The following is a 13,948-nucleotide window of genomic DNA, read 5'->3' as shown; positions in this document are numbered from 1 at the left end:
ATCAGGTGAGGATTTTTGGGAAGGGGTGGGAGAAAATTTTCTCAAGTGACGGTAATGGTCTATATCTTCATAAAAGTTACACAGATATAGCCATTTATCAAAACACACTGAAAGCTCCATCCACTTTATGTAAGGTTGACATCCCCCCCTCAAAAAAACTATGAACAAATACCAAACATATGTTATTGGTATGCATACTGAGGAGTTGAAAGTAGTGCTGTCAGCACCTCATTCTGAAATTCTAACCTTCAGATATCTGGTAGAATAGGAGATACTGAAAAAATAAGACAGGGAATGAGCTTCCAGAATGACAGAATAAGATGGAGTGAGGAACAGATACAGGAATGGATAATGGCTACATATATGATACAGCAAATATTTTAAAAAGTAATTGTAGAATTTAGGTAGTGGGTATATTCTATTTCCTGCATAATTCTTTCAACTTTCTGTATTTTCATAATAGAAAGTTGGAAAATGTTATGTAATCAAACTGCATTTCTTTAAAGGCATTCACTGAAACTTTTCAGTAATGTAGACAGAACATACTCATCTTCCTTCCTTTCCTGTATATTTTCACTTTTGGTATGAATCAATGAATGTTTACTAGTAAGAGGTTTACGACCAATTCAAAGAAAACTAGAATTTTAATGCCATTTGAAATCACTATCAAAAGCCCAAAATATGGACTCTGTACAAAAAAAAATGTAAACAGAAAGATTTTAATGCATTTTAACTATCAATAAACGTATGCTAATTAAGAAAAAAACAGGAAAAGTTCAGACTAACACGGGGAGTATAGTAGTCATTTTTAATACATAGCATTTTAAAGGATCCTATTTTATTATGTTTATACTCTGGCAGCTCTTTGGGACTAATTTAATAAGAAGACAATTATTTATCACTGGCATACCAAATGTCACATTATGTTACCCATTAAACTATTTTTTAATGTTTGTATTCTTAATTTCCAATACTAAGCATAAGACTTTTTTTCCTTAAAGAAAACCCTCAGATCTTTCTTCGCAAAAATTAGCAACTATAAAACTATTGAAGAAAGCAAGAGGTCACTGAAAAGACATGAAAGAAAGAAAAGACCAAGATGGATGTCAAAGGAGACTCTGAAACTTGCTCTCCAACGTCAGGCAGCTAAAGCAAAAGGAAGAATTGATGAAGTAAAAGAACTGAACAGATTTCAAAGGGCCTCTCGAGAAGACAAAGTATTATAATGACATGTGCAAAGAGCTGGAGATGGAACACGCTCGGCATTTCTCAAGCTGAAAGAACTGAAGAAAAAATTCAAGCCTTGAGTTGCAATAGTGCAGGATTCCATGGGGAAAATATTAAATGGCACATGAAGCATCAAAAGAAGATGGAAGGAATACACAGAGTCATTATACCAAAAAGAATTAGTCGATATTCAACCATTTCAAGAGGTGGCATGTGATCAGGAACCGATGGTACTGAAGGAAGAAGTCCAAGCTGCTCTGAAGGCATTGGCGAAAAACAAGGCTCCAGGAATTGATGGAATATCAATTGAGATGTTTCAACAGACAGATGCAGCGCTGGAGGTGCTCACTAGTTTATGCCAAGAAATATGGAAGACAGCATCCTGGCCAACTGACTAGAAGAGATCCATATTTATGCCTATTCCCAAGAAGGTGATCCAACAGGATACAGAAATTATAGAACAATATCATTAATAACACACGCAAGCAAAATTTTGCTGAAGGTCATTCAAAAATGGCTGCAGCAGTATATCAACAGGGAACTGCCAGAAATTCAAGCCGGTTTCAGAGGGGACGTGGAACCAGCGATATCATTGCCAGATGGATATCACTGCCAGATGGACCCTTATTAAAGCAGAGAATACCAGAAGGATGACTACCTGTGTTTTATTGACTATGCAAAGGTATTTGACTGTGTGGCTCATAACAAACTATGGATAACACTGAGAAGAAGGGGAATTCCGGAACACTTAATTATACTCATGAGGAACCTTTACATAGATCGAGAAGCAGTTGTTCAGACAGAACAAGGGGATACTGATTGGTTTAAAGTCAGGGAAGGCGTGTGTCAGGGTTGTATTCTTTCACCATACCTATTTAATCTGTATGCTGAACAAGTAATATGAGAAGCTGGACTATATGAAGAAGAATCAGGCATCAGGATTGGAGGAAGGCTCATTAACAACCTGCGTTATGCAGATGACACAACCTTGCTTGCTGAAAGTGAAGAGGATTTGAAGTACTTACTAATGAAGGTCAAAGATCACAGCCTTTAGTATGGACTGCACCTTAACATAAAGAAAACAAAAATCCTCACAACTGGACCAATGAGCAACATCATGATAAATGGAGAAAAGACTGAAGTTGTCAAGGATTTCATTTTACTTGGATCCACCATCAACAGCCATGGAAGCAGCAGTCAAGAAATCAAAAGATGCATTGCGCTGGGTAAATCTGCTGCAAAGGATCTCTTCAAAGAGTTGAAGAGCAAAGATGTCACCCTGAAGATTAAGGTGCGCCTGACCCAAGCCATGGTATTTTCAATCACATCATATACACGTGAAAGCTGGACAATGAATAAGGGAGACCGAAGAAGAGTTGACACCTTTGAATTGTGGTGCTGGCAAAGAATATTGAATATACCATGGACTGCCAAAAGAATGAACAAATCTCTCTTGGAAGTAGTGCAGGCAGAATGCTCCTTAGAGGCAAGGATGGCGAGACTGTGTCTTACATACTTTGGATGTGTTGTCTGGAGGGATCAGTCCCTGGAGAAGGACATCATGCTTGGCGGAGTACAGGGTCAGCGGAAAAGAGGAAGACCCTCAACAAGGTGGATTAACACAGTGGCTGCGACAATGGGCTGAAGCAGAACAACGACTGCAAGGATGGTGCAGGACCGAGCAGTGTTTTGTTGTGTTGTGCATAGGGCTGCTGTAAGTCATAACTGACTCAACGGCACCTAACAACAACAACATAAAACTATTAAAGGTTTACTTAAATTCTACTCATAATTTATCTTCATAAAATGAAGTCAAATTGTCCTTTTAATTAAAACTTACATACTGAATTTTCAAAATCAACTATAAAGTAAAATGCTCTGTATCAACTCATTCATTTATTCAACCAACACTTATAGGGAGTTTATTACATGCCAAGTACTACTGTAGACACTGTATAACAAGGAGTTTTCTTTCAGTAGTAGAAGTATTTTAATATTCATACATGCTGCTTGGAAAACTATATTGCTCATTTTAAGCAGATGAGTCTGTATTTTTAAGATACAGTCTGATGAATACTGTAAGTAGCTTCCTTACTATAGATACTATCAGCTTGGATTTTAGCTGTGCAGAACTTTTGCAGTTCTTTTAGACTCTGAAAGAAAGATTTATTAATCTCTCAAATAAAGACATAGATACTATCTTTTCTTAGAGCTCCACTGTTAAATTGAAGGGGAAAAAAGCTTAGTGAGCCCAAGGCTGGTCCCAACTCCTAAGCTTCTAAACTCTTTTTTAGTCTGATCAGGAAGCCTGCTATTTAGCTAGGTACATCCACCAGTTTTAGGGAGGGAGAGAGGGAAAACCTTGTTTTAAGTTTTGGGTTCTGGTTTGCATACTGTAATCAGCTCGAAGCAAAGTGCATTCAGTAACTGTGGGTAAACAAACACCAGAACTCCATGTCATCAATAAATCTGAGTCGTCCTGAATAAGAGAATGTCTAAATACACACTACATCCATTAAAAATGACGCAATGGTTGGAATGTGTGTTCTTTAAAAGGGGAAATGAAGTCAGGTAAAGCTCAAATGTGACCACTGGGATACAGGCTGTTGTGTCAAAGTATTTGACAGTTTTTTCAAGCTGGGTCAGACCTAAAGGTGAGATTCAGAACATTCTAAATTCATCTGGAAAAAAATTGAGTGGGAAGTGTAAGTTTTAAGCTTTATTGATATTTTCTCTTTCTTTTACAAGGTCATTCAATGAGGATCAAAAGCTCACACAAAAGGAATTCACTAAGGGTCAAGAAAACGTTTTCAAAAATGCTTTTTGTATAAGTCAGTACACCCAGCCCAAGTAAATAATAAACTAACTGAAATCAAAGCAGCAAAAGATGATGTGAAACTTTCAATTTTTTTTCAAGCTAAAATAATTCAGAGGATCTTTCAAAAAGACTCATTTCCAGTTTGCACCCTGTGAGTTTTGTTAAAAAGTGGAAGACTGATTTTATGTCTTTTGAGTCTGCATAAACTCTTTACCGCCCATCTCTTATTTATTATGTTCAGGGGGACAAAAACATAATTTACAGTGAGCCAAGATGAGACAAAAGGAAGCAGCATTTACTGGGCACCTGGTATACATCAGCACTTCATAAACAGATATACATTATCTCCATTTCGTCCATACAACCTTATAAAGCAGGAATGATCTCCATTTGACACTTGAAAAGGAAGTTTAGAGAGATTAAAGGACTTGCTTATGATCATGTAGCTACAAGTCAGGCAGGGTCTTCAGTCCTGGCTTTGCTGCCAACTAGCCATATGTTCTTGCTAAAGTAAGTCACCTCACTGACACTCTATTTCCTCACATGCAAAATAAAAAGGCACAACTAAACATACTAATTACATGAAAAGATAAACTTTCTTTTTAAGAACTGATGATGGGTGTCAGGCCTACTTCTTTCCCTTCATCTCCACCCTGTCTTCCTTGCTTTTATCCAATTTCACATTCTTTATCCATTCCACAAGAAGGTAGGAAAGGATCTGGCAAAAAAAAAAAAAAAGGAACTTAAAAGTTGGGTTTTTATACTAAATAATACATCTGATTTTTTAAAGAAAATCTTAGAGAAACCAAAATTCTTAAAACTAAGTAAGATTATTCAAAGAATTCCACTTTATGCTATAGTTTTTTTTTTCATGATTACAGTAAATAAATGGGAAGCTACTCCTTAAAATTCCCTCAAATATCTCACATCTTCTCTAAAAATATTAAGAATTACTGTGTTCTCATAAGAAGAAGTTTGGTGAAGAAACACCATTAATAGACACTGAGAAACTATATCTAGACTAAGTTTAAATCTGTCATTCTTCATGAGTTAGCTTTTAAAAAACTAAAAGGCCCAGGAGAATAAGAGAGTCATTTTTTTGTATCCTGTTTATAATCCAGAGAGGTATAAAACACAGAGCAGTTAGAAAATAAAATTCTAGTTTGATAAGTAATAATCCCTGCCTTCCTTGAAATTGTCAAGATACACTGAATTGAGATTTTCCATCTGGCCTAAATGTGAACCTATCTTATCTTGTTCATTTTGAAAATGTAGAATAAGCCATTGCTTTCAACATATTTGTCAAAGGAGCTTAAATACTAAATAGGCTACATACAAGCAAATGACTGAGATATTTTTACTATCTTATTTAAAATTCCTGGGGGTCGGGATTCATTGGTAAAATGAGTACATACAGAATAATGCATCATGTATACAAGAAAGGAAGAGGAAGATAATATGAGTGCTTACTACATGATATGTAAGGTGGGAAGCTTTATGTAGATTATTTAATCATGTTTTCAGTCCTATAAAAAGTACACCTTACTATCCCATTTAACAGATGAAGACAGAGACTCAAAAACTGGGTTATTTGCCCAAGATCACACAAGTAATAAATACTAACATATTTCTAAAGAGCCCTGGCAGCACAGTGGTTAAGCACTCAGCTGCTAACTGAAAGGTCAATGGTTGGAACCCACCAGCCACTCTGTGGGAGAAAGATGTGGCAATGTGCTTTCATAAAGATTACAACCTTGAACACCCTATGGGGCAGATCTACTTTGTCTTACAGGGTCTCTATGAGTTGGAACTGACTCAACAACACACACTACCACCACCACAATGTGTTTCCAGCTCATATGTACCTAAATGAAAAGTCTAAACTCTTTATATTACACCATACCTCCTCCTACTTACTAGGACAGGTATTCAAGAATTAAAAAGGAACATTCACCATCATATTAGAAGATTCGGTCAAAGCAACAAACACATAATTACGATACATCAACTGCTATTCCTCAGGTAGAAAAAGATAGTGTAGGAAACTTGCACTTCCAGAAACAGAGTAAACTAGGCACTCAGATAAAGCTTATTTAAGTAGAACATACCTTAAAATGCTGAGGAAGATATTAAAAAAAAAAAAAAGTGTTTTTGAAAAGTAGGAAATTCCTTAGTGACCAGAAATAACAAAGCAATAGAAGGGTAAGGGAAAGCTGGATTTAACATTTGTCATAGAATTTTCTACTAGTCCTGGTTGCCTACAGCCTGGATTTTAACAAGCCATTTTTAGAGAACAGAAAAGAAAGTTCAGTTTAGAGACACATAAAGCCCCAAGGATAAAATGAAATCACTTTCCCTTAGGTGACTGACACTAGAAATGAATGCCTGCCTGGCTTTGTCTTGGTGGGGTGAAGGGAAAGAAAAAAGTCTCCCCTGAGAATTCCTAATCACAAGTCTATATTCATGCATGCTTGGGGGCAGAATTCACAAACAAAACATAATGCCTAATTTAAAGTCGTCTCAGGTTAAGGCTGTGCTCCCATGCAGAGACAGACACAACTACTTTCTGCAGCAAAGCAAATGAAACATAGGATTCAAATAGGTCTTATGGATAAAATTCCAATGAACATGAGTTCACAATAAAGAAAAAAAAATCACTAAATATACGAGGGGAGAAACCATGATTAATGAGAATCAATAGAAACAACAAACCACAGAAAAAAAACCCAAAATAATGTACCTATTATGATAGAAATTTATGCTTAGAGATATAAAAGTAGTTCATCAAAAGCATACTGAGAGAAGATACTATCAAAATCTCTCATGCAGATTTTAAAAATAATTAGGAGATGGGCAGGAACACTCAGAAAACCCCGTTCTAGAGGCTTAAAAAAGGCACACAGAAATTGCTGAAAACTGAGGCTGGAGAAGAATGGAGGGCACCAGCCCACTGTCTATCCACCATGACCCTAACACCAAGTAACAGCAGCAGTCTACCACTGGAGGAGAGGCAAAAACACAGAAAGCCCTTCTGTGACACAGGCATGCAGGATTTTTTTTTTTTTTTTTTATGGGTAGGGCAGAAACACTGAGAAAAGTCTCCTGCACATCATTCCTCGCACTAAACTGAAGACAGCAGCAGTCCACCACTGGAAAAATTTGAAGCTTTTGTTGCACTCACAAAAACAAAAACAAAACAAAAACCTGTTGCCGTTGAGTCAATTCTGACTCACAGCAACCCTAGAGGACAGAACAGAACTGCCCCAAAGGGTTTCCAAGGAGCCCCAGTGGATTTGAATTTCTGACCTTTATGGTTAGAAGCCATAGCTCTTAACCACTACACCACCAGGGATTCCAAGGTAACTGGAGCAACAATAAAATTCAAAATACAGCTCAACTACTGACAATATTGACACAAACCTCTATACTAAAGGCCTGAAAGAAAAACTGGAGTGCCCATTTAGGAGTATTAATATTATTAACCTCAGAGTCTTTATTGTTCTTTAATGCACAATACCTAATATTCCATAAAAATATTACTAGACATGCAAAGTAGTAAGGAAAAAAAAATCACTGTCAACAGATAAAACAGTCAACAAAACAGACCCAGAGATGGCCTAGACATGTTAAATATCAGACAGGACCTTCAAAATTACTGTAATTAATATGTTAAGACTCTAACTGAAAATACAATCAATATGTATGGAGGGGAAGAGATTTCACCAGAGAAATGAAAACTATTTTTAAAAAGAGTCAAATTAAAATGGCAAAAATGTGAAACAAATTCACACACTGGGAAAAATATTTATAAAACATAGCTGATAAAGGACCTGTATCCAGAACCCTTATAGCTCAATAAGCAACCCGATAAAAAATTAGCAAAATTTTGAACAGACAGCTCACCAAAGAAGCTATATGAATGGTCAATAGGCGCATGAAAAGATGTTCAACAGATATTACTACACATCCACTAGAATAGCTAACATTAAAAAGACTGACAATACCAATGTTGGAAAGAATGTGGAGCACCTGGAACTCTCGTAGACTGCTGATGGGAATGCAAAATTGCAAGGCCACTTTAAAAACAATTTGGTAATTTCTTATAAAGTGAAATAAACACTCCCATATGACCTAGTAAATCCACTCGTAGGCGTTTATGCAAGAGAAAGGAAAATAAATGTCCACACAAGAACCTGTACATGAATTTTACAGCAACTTCATTCCTAATAGCCATAAACTGGAAACAACCCAGATGTCCATCAACTAGAGAATGAATTTTAAAAAATTGTGGTATATCCATAAAGTAGACTCCCACTCAAAACCAAAACAATGAACTAATATATTTTAAAATATCTTACTGGTAAAATTCTGACAACAATAGGTAACAATTAACTACCACTGATACTGAAAGCTATCTAGTAACAAGAAACTAAACATTTAGCCAGAAAATAAATCATTAACCTGTCATTCTAATTATACAATGATAATGAAAACAAATTTATAGATGAATCTCAAAAGCATAATATTAAGTAAAGGAAGGCACAAAAAACTAAAACTGTGTGATTCCATTTAAATATTTCAGAAAAGGCTAAACATTAAGGAAAGAAAACAGATTAGTGGTTGTCAGGTGCTGGAGGCTGGGGATAGGAAACTGTTCTTTTAATTAAAACTTACATCAAGTGGAATTTTCAAAACCAACTACAAAGTAAAATAACTTTCATTTATTTAGGCAACAAATAGTGAATGCCTACAATGTGGCAGACACTATTCTAGGCACTGACCAAAGATGAGTTTTCTTTTAATTGCAGAAGTTCTCATTTTCAGAAAAGTAACTGATGGTTAACAAATGGAATAAAAACTCATTTAATACAAGTTTTCTACAGTTTTCTACATGTGACTGAATGTTATCAGTAGGAAATCTCAATACCTTTTCTGTCTTCTTACCAGATTGAAAGAAAACACCACATACTTTCTCATGATTATTAATTATACATTTATTATGTTGAATCAAATAAAACTACAATGTAAAAAAAAAGGAGGTGGAGGAAGAGCTATCTCTCATATTTCCAAAGACTAGGACTCCAAAGCAAGAAAGCTGTAAAGGCTATCAGAGGTCCTGTCACACCTTCTCATCGTAATGCGAAATAATCACTGAGTGAATGTCTAGTCAGAACACCTGATTTCTCTGCTGAACTTTTTCCACTTTTCAAGAACCTACCCAGCATGCAGACTGAAGTGTATTATTCATCTTGTAAACACAAATGATTGCTATGGAAACTTAGCTGACTTCTGGTTTCCTATTTCTAATCCAAGTATAGCAGCATTAACTTGAAGACAACACAATTCTCATTTTTAGTTAAAAGTCTTTTCTTTAACTTCTTTTTTTATCATTAGTGGAAACCATATGCAAGTCTTTCTAACAAGGTTTATTTCACTTGGGCACTTCAAAATGGAATATTCTTTTGTCAGAGATGCTACTCTGACTCTGTATTGCTGCAGGTAATTTTAGGAAAAAAAAACTATAAATGTTGTGCTTTAACACTATTGTTAAGCCACTGAACTGGGACTTTTAAACTCTTCTAGTAGAATACTTCCATGATCTGGGTCAGTGGTTTTCCAGCTTGAAGGGACCACCACAGTCTCCGAAGTTTTTTCAGATACACTAGGTGATAGGTACTATAACTCAACATACATGCACTCACTAAGACAATGGAGCTGTGCAAACATGTCTCACAAAGAACCACATTACAGAAATGACACAACGAACAGGAATTCAGAACACAAAAGACTGACCATTTTATTCCTCACTCCTAACAATTTTTTAAAATTCCAAAACACGAAAGTACTAAAGTTTTCTCTATTTTTAAACTTTTTTCTCAAACTAAACTCATTTTTGTGCCTTCAATTTTCTTGATTTCCCCTTGTAAAATTGTATCAAATCTTAGTTATGAAATTTAATAATTCAAAGTCTCATACTTAAAAATCCAAATTATATCATTTGAAATTATAAACTTAACACTTAATCCAATTTTTTTAAGTAAGTGAAATTCACTTATTCAGCTACCCTCCAACTGATTTCAGATATTTTCCACTATGCAAGTGATTATCTAAGTTAACTTGTGTCATAAAATCTTTGAAGGATAAACTTGTGCCAACAAATGAGCAAAACCTGAACAATGCATATGTAGGTAACTCTATACCTTTACTTTAATTGTTTAAACCTAAACATTGTCAATGATAGCAACTTCACAATCTTCAGAAAATGAAAAACAGATGAAACATCTTAGATCATCACGCATCACACAGTAGTGGAACTAAGCTTCAGATGACTCCTGGAGATTATTCTGACTGTAACCAGTTTTGGTGCCTTGATTTTTCTAATCTGTGCTAGTGGCTCTTTACCACTTCTTCCTCCAGTTTTCCTAAAGGAGGCAGGATTGAGCTAGTGACGCCCGACATCTTTAAAATATCATTTCTAAACGCCACAGGCAAAGGACATGGGATCACCTTGATATCAATGCTTCCGAATTCAGTGAAGAAGCAGAGGAAGACAGGCATGAGAAAACTTCAGAGACAACAGGAAAAATCCAAACTCAGTATGTAAGCCTTTTAAAAATCACGAATTTGAAAAGAAGAATCTCCCCTTTAAAAAACCCAATAGCACCAGGTTGCTACTAATGCACCAGGATCATCCTATTTTGGAAACCACTGCCTGACCGCCAGCAAAGGAAACGGAAAACATTAGAATAAAATCCAATTATCCACAACTTCTATCACCCATTGGTCAATTTGTCGTACTGTGGTGACTGGTATGTTATGCTGCTGGCAATCATGCAATCTGTATTTCAAATTCTGGCAGGTTAAACAGGTTGCAGCAGAGCTTCTAGACTAAGACGGGCTAGGAAGAAAGGCCCAAGGATCTACTTCCAAAAATTAGCCAATGAAAACCCTGTGGATCACAGAATACTGTCAAAGAATTCGACACACTTACTTTGTACTCATCATCAGAAGGGAACAATTCTGGAGGAAGTTATTATGCTGATTAAGTGGAGGGCCAGCAAACCCAAAAAACCAAACTCACTGCCGTCAAGTTGATTCCAACACATAGCGACCCTATAGGACAGAGCAGAACTGCCCCCTAGTTTTCAAGGAGTGCCTGGGGGATCTGAATTGCCGACCTCTTGGCTAGCAGCTTGGCTCTTGGCTAGTAGCATTTAACCACTGCACCGCCAGGGTTTCCAAGGAGGGCCAGTGAAGGCAAGGGAAACCCCCAATGAGATGGACTGACCCAACGGCTGCAACGATGCACTCAAACACACCAACGATCATGAAAATCAGAACCAGGCAACGTTTTGTTCTGTTATACATAAGGTTTCCATGAGGCAGAGCCGACTTAACAGCAATTAACAACAACATCCACAACCCACTACAGTCACAAAAAGAATTTATCTCTATTCCACATATGGAAGAAACTGACAAATTACAAAAAGAGAAACTGGTATCAAGGATATATTTTTCTTAAATCTCAACTACTTCATGAGGAAAGCATTGTGTTATCAACTACTTTTTAAATATATGCATGGTGAAATGCTAAATACACTGATTCTCAACCCTGGCATCACATTATAGTCATCTGGAGACATCTCTCTTTCCCTTCTCTTCCCCGCCTCTTCTAGGATGCAAATGCTAAAAGTCTTAGGAAGTAGGTCCTTGAGGGTAAGGAAATACCATGCAGAGCTATCAGCTGTAGCGTGCCTGGCAGCTGAGAGAGGGGACCAGATGGGAGAATGAAAAGGTGGCAGAGGAAGAAGGATTACAAAGTAGCTGGAATGCTGGTTACATTAATCAAAATTAATTAATCAATCATAATATTAATATACTGAGGATAATGGGAGCTAGGTTTCTCACTCTCTGAGATAAGGGAAGGTTAGAAAGCATACTATGCTACGGGCTTAAAATTCAAGATATCAATATGAATTCATTTTTGTAGTTATAAATACAGAGACATATAGATATATACATATGTCTGTATATAGTAAGGAGCTCTGGTAGTGCAACAGTTAAGTGCTTGGCTGCTAACTGAAAGTCAAAGGTTTGAACACACCAGGGAGAAACGACCTGGTGATCTGCTTCCATAAAGATTACAGCCTAGGAAACCCTATGAGGCAGTTTTACTCTGATCTATAGGGGCGCTTTGAGTTGGAATTGACTGGACGGCACACAACAACGTATGTAGTTCTTTCTGCTGAGCAAGCCCAGAAGTAACCACATCTGAGTGGCAACAAACCCACTGAAATTCATACTATGCTGTCTAATTACCATCCTCCGCTCAAAGCAGTGAGGACTAGGGCTGGGGCAGAGAAAGTAAAAGATAAGCCTGGAACATCCTGTTGTGCCAGACAGTAAGAAAATTCTCAAGGAATGATGGGAGCATGTCAAAAGAACACAGGAGCCAGCTTAAAAGGGCTCCTACTGGCCAAATCTGGGATAATTTGACCATCAAAATAATAATGAGATTATCAGATTACAACTCATTCAACAAAATGAGAATCCATGAACTAATATCGAAATAAATGAATACATAAATTGATAAACAGGGTTGAAGACAAAGCTCTTCCTTACAGCAGAATGCCAAAAAATAAATGAAGATGGAATAATGAAAATAATCTCCATTTGGTAACTATCATAATAGTAGTCTAAAAGGGAAGGAGCTGGTAATGAATGCTAAGACATGGGTAAAATTTGATGAAGAACAGGATACTGGCATTATACGGAACACCTCCTCACAAAACACTAATTACACACACAGGGATAACAGTGACTTTAAGGTGGAGAACCTCAGCATTCACAAGCTTGACCAGGTGATCACAGTTAACATCACCAGTGTCAGGACAGATTGACACAGTTCAGCTCCTGATGTGATGCACTGAGAAGAGCAAAGCATCATTTCTACAAAGAACACATGCCCTGAATTTGATCTGGAGTAAACACCAGATGATCACAGTTGAGGGTCATCCTACAGAATGAAAGTCCTGTCAAGGATATGGGAAATAGGGAAAAGACTGAAGAATGGGTTCCGTACTGAAGAAGGCTGGTAGGACGTGACAACTAAGTTCAACAAGTGTTCTGTACGATCCTGGACCAGAAAGGAAAAAGAGACATTGTCGGGCCATTTGGTAAAATTTGAATGGGTCAGTGGATCAGATGATATTTCTGTACCAATAGTGATTTCCTGATTGATAATAGACTTTCCTTACTTTTCCCATCTTCCTCTACACTCTTTTCCTTTCCCCTCCCAACATGGAGATGCTAACATGCAAGAAACTCGGCGAGTAAGTGGGATAAGGCCAAGGAAGAGGGGTAGCTGGGGGTGGGGGGCATGGAGGTGGAGGGAAAAGGAGGTTACACCAGAGTGGTAATTATAAATACGCATGTAGGAGAGTGTCCTTTTGGGAAGGTGCACACACTGTAGTATTTAGGGATTATGGAGCACCATGTCAGAAAACTACATAGACTGATAGAGAGGGTAAGAAATTCAGTAAAGTGTTAATTGGGAGTCTGGGTGAAGGGAATGCAGGAGTTCTTTCCAAAATTTTTGTAGGTCAGAAGTTAGTTTAAAATAAAAATTACTAAGAAAGAATCATCTGGGGAGCTTTTTAAAAATCCCAATACTCAGGCTTCCCCTGAAACCAAGGAAATATTTGAGGGGTGGGAACCACAGCTCTGTATTTATTACTCCAAGGAGAATCCAAAGTTGATAACCACCAACTTACCACTCTATGGTACACAGCATTTGCTCAATACATGGTTGATATATTGCTGCTGCAACTATTATATTTAGCATAACCTTACGTGTCTGTATGTAAAACATAATTCTGCATGTTAGGGATTATTTTTTAAGAT

At 37.0% G+C, this 13,948-nt stretch overlaps 1 protein-coding gene across 3 annotated transcripts in view; it reads right to left on the bottom strand.

Moving 5' to 3' along the window:
- Positions 1 to 13,948, bottom strand: part of BICC1 (BicC family RNA binding protein 1) — a 348,944-nt gene that overhangs the window by 178,955 nt on the left and 156,041 nt on the right. The window lies entirely within an intron of this gene.

The sequence above is a fragment of the Loxodonta africana genome, chromosome 16 (assembly GCF_030014295.1).
Source record: "Loxodonta africana isolate mLoxAfr1 chromosome 16, mLoxAfr1.hap2, whole genome shotgun sequence".
Taxonomy (NCBI): domain Eukaryota; kingdom Metazoa; phylum Chordata; class Mammalia; order Proboscidea; family Elephantidae; genus Loxodonta; species Loxodonta africana.
This window is presented reverse-complemented; position numbering and strand designations above follow the sequence as displayed.